The sequence below is a fragment of the Saccopteryx bilineata genome, chromosome 4, assembly GCF_036850765.1.
Source record: "Saccopteryx bilineata isolate mSacBil1 chromosome 4, mSacBil1_pri_phased_curated, whole genome shotgun sequence".
Taxonomy (NCBI): Eukaryota; Metazoa; Chordata; class Mammalia; order Chiroptera; family Emballonuridae; genus Saccopteryx; species Saccopteryx bilineata.
The window spans coordinates 265,273,396-265,282,622 of NC_089493.1; positions in this window are offsets into that span (position 1 = coordinate 265,273,396).

Sequence of the window (9,227 nt, forward strand, 5' to 3'; positions counted from 1 at the left end):
CTTCATTGTTTCTCCTACAAAATGAGTACCATAACTATCTTTGAAGGTGGTATACAATTTGTGAGAAGCGCAAAGGCTTTAGTTTGAATCATGGTTCCTTTTTATCTTTGGGCAAATAACTAAAACTTCAGACCCTTGGATTGTGGGGGAGGGTGAGTCTAAATGAAAACTGGGTCATGTGCCTGGTTCAGTATCTCAATTAGGTGCCGGGTATTGTTGGAGATATTGTGTGTTAGATGAGGTGGTTCTTTGTACTTATAAATGTATTGTCTTGGGTGTTTTTAGTCTTTCTGAGGTGGTCAGCAGCCATAGTTGGTGTGGGCTGAGTTCTCAACAGCCTGAAGTTGCTGATGGTGGCTGTCAGAATGTGTCCACCACCTGAATCACGTCCCTGGGTGTGTGGGAGGTTGTGTCATGCCCAGCTATGAGGTGGGCTTTGTCTGTAGGAAGGATTGCTAAGGCAGAGGCTTTCCTCCTCCATCAGTTCGGGTATGCTTCAGCAAAGGAAGGGGGAACACTGGTTCACAGTGGAAGAAGATGGCTTTTTAATTTTTTGAGAAATTGTAATTTATGTTTTAGGAATAAACTGTGAATAGGTTTTTGCCTATGTAGTGAATGAATTGACCTATGAATTCATCACTCAGAACCACCCTGAGAGTGCCACTGCAAGTGTAGCTGTGGAAATAGAAGTGACTGATGTGTCTAAGGTCCTGCAACTCACTGATAAGCCTGTATTGGAGCCCCAGCCTTTGGCCCTCCTGAGGTCTGCCTGCTAACACCAGCTTGTTGCTCTTCAACTGTGAGACTCAAAACAGCAGCAGCCAACAGTCAGCCACATTGAGCTCTTTTAATGTGGGAGTTATAGAGGGTGGAGATGAATCAGACATCTTGTTAACAGGAAAGTACAGATATGGGTGAGATCAGAACAATCAAGCTTATTGAAAGTAACAGGCTCGCTAAGGCTCATAAGAAAGAAGGGGTAGCTCCTGGAAGTTGATATTCTTTTGATATTCTTAAACCTTTGATCCTTCCATGTAACTTCCAATTATGAGTGCCTGGAATTTGACAGGAGGCTGGAATTTGCCCCAAAGAGTTTCAACAGACACTTAAATTTTCTTATGATTAAAATATCGTTTTTCTATCCAGTTTTAAGAGGTCTTACATGCAGTGATTTTCACACTTTTTCATCTCAGGACCCCTTTACACAACTCAATTGCTTTTTATGTGGAGTGTATCCAAAACTAGAAACTAAAAATACTCATTTATTTAACATGCAATGGGTTATTATTTTTAAGATAAATGATATCACGTAAAGTAATTATTTTCCGCCTGACCAGGCAGTGGCACGGTGAATAGAGCGTCAGACTGGGACACGGAAGACCCAGGTTCAAAACTCCCGAGGTTGCTGGCTTGAGTGTGGGATAATAGAGGTGACCCCATGGTCACCCCAGCTGGCTCGAGCTCAAAGGTTGCTGGCTCGAGCCAGTGACCCCTCCTTGTTCAAGCCAGCAATTATGGGGTCATGTCTATGATCACCTATATATCAAGCCGGCGGCCCCGTGCTCAAGCTGGTGAGCCTGCACCCAAGCCATTGACCTTGGGTTTTGAACCTGGATCTTCAGCATCCCAGGATGATGATGTGTCTACTGTGTCACCACTTGGTCAGGCTTTTTATTACATATATATATATTTTTTTTTTTTTAATTTACTGATTTTAGAGAAACATTGTCTTGTTCCACTTATTACGCATTCATTCGTTGATTCTTTTATGTTCCTTGACCAGGGATCAAACCTACAACCGTGGCATATTTAGAACAATGCTAACCAACTAAGCTATCTGGCCAGGGCCTCCTCGGTGTTCTTTAGAATTTAAAAAATTGATAGTATGAAGCAGTTAAATAAAGGTGATGAGAGAATGGCTGAAGAGTAGTTATAAAGGGATAAATAATCTACCTGGTTGGGGCATCCACAGAGTACAGTTCTTCCATTCTTAGAACTTTGCAGGTGGAGTTGACTGACCATCAAATGAGATTTAGTGGCACTATTTAGTGTAATAGGTAAGTTTCTGTTCAGTGAGTGGTTTTCCTCTATTTATGTGTCATTACCACATGCATTGGCCTCTGCCCTGGTCAGCTGAAATTGCATGTTGACTCACTGCTGATTGGAGCGGCCAAGAATGGCAGCTGCCTCCTTTTGGGAGTGCATAGTTCTCAAAGCAAGCTTGGAGAAACAGTCTGAAACCTAGATGAGTAACCCTGTTCTCTATTTCTATAAAGAGTTGACATTAAGTGGTCAACGGCTTAATCAGAACATTAAAATGTGGGATATCAGTTTGTTAATTAGCCTGCTGACTTGAATTTTCCAGTTCTCGTATAGATAAAGATAAATGTGGTTGAATCTGAATGGCCACAAATCCCACTTCTAATTAACCACAGATACTTAGTGGTCAGTGAGGAGCTAGGACCACAGTGGCTGGCCACTCTGATGAATCCTTAATATCAGGGTTTAGGATTGTTGGTATCTCATATGCATACTTAATCCCCATCTGACAAGACAAAATGGATTAGGATTTCCCAATTTTAAGTAATATTCTGAATTGGCACTCAATTAGCTATGGTATAGGGGAGGAAAGTTAATAGGCATTATTTTGCGGAACTTTTTTTGTGTGTGACAGGGATAGACAGACAGGAAGGGGGAGAGATGAGAAGCATCAACTCTTTGTTGCAGCACCTTAGTTGTTCATTGATTGCTTTCTCATATGTGCCTTGACTGGGGGTCTACAGCAGATCGTGTGACCCCTTGCTCAAGCCAGTGACCTTGGGTTCAAGCTGGTGAGCTGTGCTCAAACCAAATGAGCCCATGCTCAAGCTGGCGACCTCAGGGTTTCAAATGTGGGTCTTCAGCGTCCCAGTCTGACACTATCCACTGTACCAATGCCTGGTCAGGTGGGAGGACTTTCTTTTAATTTGAATAAATAGTACTTACATGTTAAAAATACAAAAGGATAGTTTAAAACAGGTTTTTGGCCTGACCAGGCGGTGGCGCAGAGGATGGAGCGTCGGACTGGGATGCGGAAGGACTCACCAGCTTGAGCCCAAGGTCGCTGGCTCAAGCAAGGGGTTATTCAGTCTGCTCAAGGCCCATGGTCAGGGCACATATGAGAAAGCAATCAATGAACAACTAAGGTATCGCAACAAAAAACTAATGATTGATGCTTCTAGCATCTCTAGCTAGGTGGTATTGGGCCACTTAACCCCCACTTTGAAAATTTTTCAAAGACAAAAGGTGAAAAGAATGGGACAGTGACAACCAAATACCCACTACTTGATATGACAGTTAACATTTTGTCATATTTATATTTCTGTCTTGTGGAACCTTGAAAGTGCCGTTTTTTTTGTAACCACCCCTACACACACACCAACTAGGGTCTAATTAAAATTCATTAATTGTATTTCATTATTAGGTTTCTTTTTTTTTCCCCCTCCATTTTTCCGAAGCTGGAAACAGGGAGGCGGTCAGACAGACTCCCGCATGCGCCTGACCGGGATCCACCCGTCATGCCCACCAGGGGGCGACGCTCTGTTGCATCCAGAGCCATTCCAGTGCCTGAGGCAGAGGCCACAGCGCCATCCTCAGCACCTGGGCCACTTTGCTCCAATGGAGCCTTGGCTGCGGGAGGGGAAGAGAGAGAGAGGAAGGAGAGGGGGAGGGGTGGAGAAGCAGATGGGCGCCTCTCCTGTGTGCCCTGGCCGGGAATCGAACCCGGGACTCCTGCACGCCAGGCCGATGCTCTACTGCTGAGCCAATTGGCCAGGGCCTATTAGGTTTCTTTAACCTCTTTCTTTCTGCCTCTGTTATAATACTTTTTGAACCAACCAAGCTCCTTGATGGTCTTACAGAATGGCCCATGTTCTGGGTTTGTCCAGTTGTTTCCTCCTGTGTCTCACCTGTCCTTTAAAGCCTGATGGGAAGCTCATTTTGAATTCCAGGTTTATTATCAAAGTATATTGCCTTCTAAAAGTCTTTGCCTCCCAAAATATGGAGTTATGACATTATGGTTTACAGGTATTTTTGCCTGCTGAGTTTTTAAAACATTCCTTTTTGGTTGGGTAGTGGGAAGACTAAGAATGAAAAATATTCTCTTGCTCTAAATTAGGTTGCGTTCAAAATAGAGACAAGATAGATTTCGGAAGTAATGGCTGGGTACCTGGCCTAAAGGATGAACAGCTTGTGACTGACTGACTTAAGTATTTTGGGTGAGACCCTTTCCATATAATCTCCCTAATAATGTCAAGATATCTAGAACTAGATCCCACAGCTGTGTGAAAGCAAAAGGAGTAAAATTGCTCCCAGTGGCTTCTTGGGATTTAACTTTCTTTTTTAAAGATTTTATTTATTCATTTTTCGATAGAGGAGAAAGAGAAGGGGGGAAGCAGAAAGCATCAACTCCGGTATGTGCCTTGAGCAGGCACGCCTGGGGTTTCAAACCAGGGACCTCAGCATTCTAGGTCGAGGCTTTATCTACTGTGTCACCAAAGGTTAAGGAGGATTTAATTTTCTTTAGCCTAGCAGTGATAGCCAAAATGAACCTGGCCCGTCCCACAATGCTTCAGTACTCAAACTGTACCTGGGACGACTGATTTGGTGGCCACTGTCCCGTTACTTGGGTTAGCAAACGGTCTGCAGGGTCCTGGAATAGGTTTCCAGGTTGAAGTATGTATTCAGCACTAATCTTGGACCAAATCTGGGCCTATGGTGCCGTCCTCTGCTGACCCCCGCTGGGAGCCGCCGGCTCTGCAGTTAGTCCTCACCGAAGGATCCCCGCCCACCCCAAATTGCAGCCGGGTTTTGCTTCCAGCAAGCCTTCACGGTACCCAGGTTTGGCCAAAGTACCGGAACAGCAGCAGCGCCCGCTAGCCCAGCACTCTGTCCTGGGCTTTCTGGTCACTTCCCACCCTCAAACACCTGCGCTCTAGGCGAAAAGTTTGCTGTCTGCGTGTGTCCAAGGGCAGGCGGGCGAGTTCGCGTGGATGAACTCCATGGCTCTGCACGTCCACATGTCGGGTGCTCCAGCCCTGGCATGTGTGACGGTCCTGCCGCAAGACTGGGTGAGCCCCTACTTTGAAGAAAGAGGGTCTTTGATCAGCCTGGGTCTTGAAGGTTCCAGGACAGGCCCCCAGCCTGTTTGTGAGCGCTGACGCGGCCCGCCTTCCACTCGCCGGCTTTGGAGAGAACCAATCACAGGCCAGTCTGTCCGGCTCCTCCAATGGTCTGCCTGTTGCTAGGACTTGTGTTCCTGCACCGGATCTGCCTGCGCAACTGCGTGTCTCGATTCGTTCCCAACCCGGACTTCCTTAGATCGCCAGCGGGAGTTCGTCCTCCCTTTTCCAACCTTCTTTGTCTCCGCCTTCTGCCCACCACCCTCAGTGTTCGCCTGTCACCTGGAGTAACCTCATCTGGGCATTATAAAGCCTTATACCCGTTAGCACTTAGCGACATCTGTTGGCGTCCATTACCTTGGCGGGTAGAAGGAGCTGGTTTGGGAGGGCGAACCTCGGGCTCCTACTGGGCCCTTGGCCCGGAGCTAGCCCCTTAATTTCCCCGTCTTAATGCAACCTCTAATGTCCTATGTACGTTTGCTGTGCTTTTTTTTTTTTTTTTTTTTTTAACTTACATAGCTCTACGTATCTCCTGCCTCTTTTTGTCATTCAAGGTCCTCTGGCACAGCCAGGCCCCAACCTATTCCTCTAGCCTCATCTGCTCATGCCCCCAATTCACTACTGCATCCTCCTCTGCGCATGTGCTGTTCCCCCACTGAACACACATGCTTTCTCCACACTCCTGGATAGATGCTCATAACTTTGAATTCAATGGTGGTTGCCCAGGGCTCCACCCACCCAGAATCAGATGTTAGAAATGTAAGGAAACACAGGCCCTCCGATCTCTGTCCTCATCTCAACATAGAGCTGTATAATCTGAGGTCTGGGAGAGGAGATGGGTTTCCCAAGACACAAATCAAACCTTGATTTAGGACTTCAAGATCATTTTCAGTGACTGTTTAGAAAGGTGAGATTTCTGTCACTCATCAACGTCTGTCATTTTCCAAATGAAGGGCTGTCAATGGCAGAAAGCTTAAGAGCTCAGGATTTGAACTTTCATCCCATCATGTTCTAGTTATATGGTGAAATTTCTCAAGTTCCTTAGCCTTTCAGAATGTCAGTTTCCATATTTATAAAATGGAAACAATACAGCCTACCTCATAAAAAGGCCTAGCATTGACCTGGTACTTGATAATGTGCTTAATGACCAGACACTGTTCTAAAGGCTTCATGTGTTTTAATTCGTATAATTAGCTTCATTTTGCAGAGAAAGAAACTACAATTTAGTAACTTGCCCAAGATCCCACAGCTAGTAAGTGGACCAATGGATTTCAATCCAGGCAATTTGACACTAGTGGCCAAAAGCATAACCACTAATCCTCTTCTGCTATGAGGATTTAATAAGCTAAGCAGTGATTGACAGCTAGCAGGTGCCAGTTGTGATTAGTAACAGCACCAGTGGTCAATACCTCTGACACAGGTTGGGGCAGGGGCTCTGGCTCTAGGCCTTGGCATCCAGGGGAGTGAGTGGGGTCCTCCAGGAGGGAATTTCTAGGAAGCTTGAAGGCTCTTGGAAAATGAGGCCCAGAGCAAAGAAAAAGGCATGGTAGCTGCCAGGCTTGGGGGCAGGGTGGGGGTGAAGGGAAGTGGGGGGTATGGGCATGTTAGTCAGTGTTTTCCAAGACCAGGTCTTCTGCCCTTATTTCTATTCTGGACTTGGCAGGACCCAGAACCCAGGCAGAGAGTCCCATATGTTCTAGGGCAGGGGTCCCCAAACTACGGACCGTGGGCCGCATGTGGCCCCCTGAGGCCATTTATCCGGCCCCCACCGCACTTCCAGAAGGGGCACCTCTTTCATTGGTGGTCAGTGAGAGGAGCATAGTTCCCATTGAAATACTGGTCAGTTTGTTGATTTAAATTTACTCGTTCTTTATTTTAAATATTGTATTTGTTCCCGTTTTGTTTTTTTACTTTAAAATAAGATATGTGCAATGTGCACAGGGATTTGTTCATATTTTTTTTATAGTCTGGCCCTCCAACAGTCTGAGGGACAGTGAACTGGCCCCCTGTGTAAAAAGTTTGGGGACCCCTGTTCTAGGGTAAGACCTGTCAGGTATTTGGATGTCTTTGTAGAGCACCAGGGGGCAGTCACTTACTGTCCTGAGTCTAGAGGGAGGTACTGGGAGGAAAATGCTGATGACCAGCCTCCGGGCATCTTACAGGGGCATTCTCAGTCTCTTGCCTTGGCACTGCTCCACCTCCTGACAGGTGGGGCCAAGGCTTCACTTCTGGAGTTGGCCAATACAGTCTGAGGCTTGAGCTGGCTAATCCTGCTGCCTGCTTGGTGGGGACTGATTAGTACTTCTCCAGAATTATTATTCTCACCCAGAGACCATTGCTTTGGGGCTCCAGAACCCCTGCTCAAGGATTGGCCACTCACAGGGTTCAAGGCTTTCAAGCTGGTCAGGCCTAGGGAAAAGGTGTTCAGGATCTTCAACAGGGCCAGAAAGCTTAAGAGCTCAGGATTTGAATTTTCATCCCACCATGTTCTAGTTATATGGCAAAACTACTATGGTTCAGAGAGAGGTGCGGGTGGGGATCAGAGAGGGAGGGGTCTTGGTGGGGAGAGGGCACAGTGACCTCTCTTGGTCATCTATTCACCTGATGAAGTTCTCAATCTCCCTATCCCATTGTTCCCCCAGTCTGAACACAGACTCTCGCAAACAGACTTAAAGAACTCTTATGAATCCTTCTTGTGGAGGGGACACGATATGGGAAGAAAAGAGTAACCCAGACCTGCCCTGTGGTCATGACCAAGATTGAAGTCTTCCTAATGAAGGACCCTTGTTGGTCCTGCACAGAGCTATTCTTAACTCTTCGGGCAGCCTAGGGACTTTGGCCTTCCTACCATTGTTAGGGGACTGACCCTGGGCAGCCTCCAACCTTCCTGACTCCCCCTTGATTCCCATTCTGCACTGCACTGACAGGCAATCGGGGCAAGAGAGGCCTCGGAGAACTCCCAGATTCCCTCAAAATGGAAACTTGAGTCCAGAGCAGGGCTGGACACAGCTGCTCCTGCCTCCCTTATTCTTCCTTTAGTCCAAGCTTTCTGGCAGGTTCAGGTTCTGCCCTGTTAACTCTGGGGGTGACTATAACTTCCACTGAGGCAGTGCTTGAACCACCAGTGCTGCACCCTGATCCAACTGCCACCACTTTAGGCTGGGCAGGATGGTGTGCTGGTGGGTGAGCAAGGCTGGAAGGAAGGGTGGGATGAGGCCATTATGTTGCAGGGACTCCTCCCATGGCTGGGCAGTTTTCTCCAGCAGCTGCGGACATGACCTTCTCTCTCTGGGCTGGGAGTTGGGAGCCCTGGAGCTCAGTCTGCCCCTCAGTGGAGGAGGAGGTGGCTGGCCAGCCAGCAAGGCTCTTCCACCCTCCATGCTCCTACCTGAGGTCGTCCAGCAATTCTGCTGTTGATCTGGAGCTGTTCTTCCTTAGCTAACCCTGGGACTCCTGGCACTGTTCATGCTGCCAGCTTTCCCAGCATAACTAACAGTTGGCAGAGCTATCAAATAAGAAGCCCATGAGAATATGGTTCATCTTCAGGAGGCAGGGTTACACATATGCAGTGGAAGAGGGGGAGGAGGACCCAAAGCCCTTGACTAAGAGGATTGTGCCAGGCATGAAGTTTCTGCTCACTGGTGGGTCTCCAGGGGACCATGTGCTCCTTAGTACTGGCACACAGCGACATTGGTTGATGGACAGACAGTACACACTTTGGGGGTGGGGGGCAATGCCCAATTCTGGTTAAGCCCAGCCCAGGCTTGCCCAGTTACCCTCACCCATACAGCTTCCTCCTTCTCCTTCCATGCTTTGGTTCTGGGCTGGCAGCTTCTTTCTGCTGTGCAAATCTGGGGCCAAGCTGAGCTCCGGGGCTGTCCCAAACTTCCAGGTCCCACTGTGTGCATGTGGAGGTGGGAGTAGGGATTCGATGAATGCTAGCATCTGGGCCCCTCTACCAGAGGGGCCAGCAGATAGGACCCTGGCCAGCCTGATTCCTGCCCTACCCTGGGCTCTGCCAGGGTAAGGTAGGGCTTGGGTGGTTTCCAGAAAACCAAAGAGTCTGGA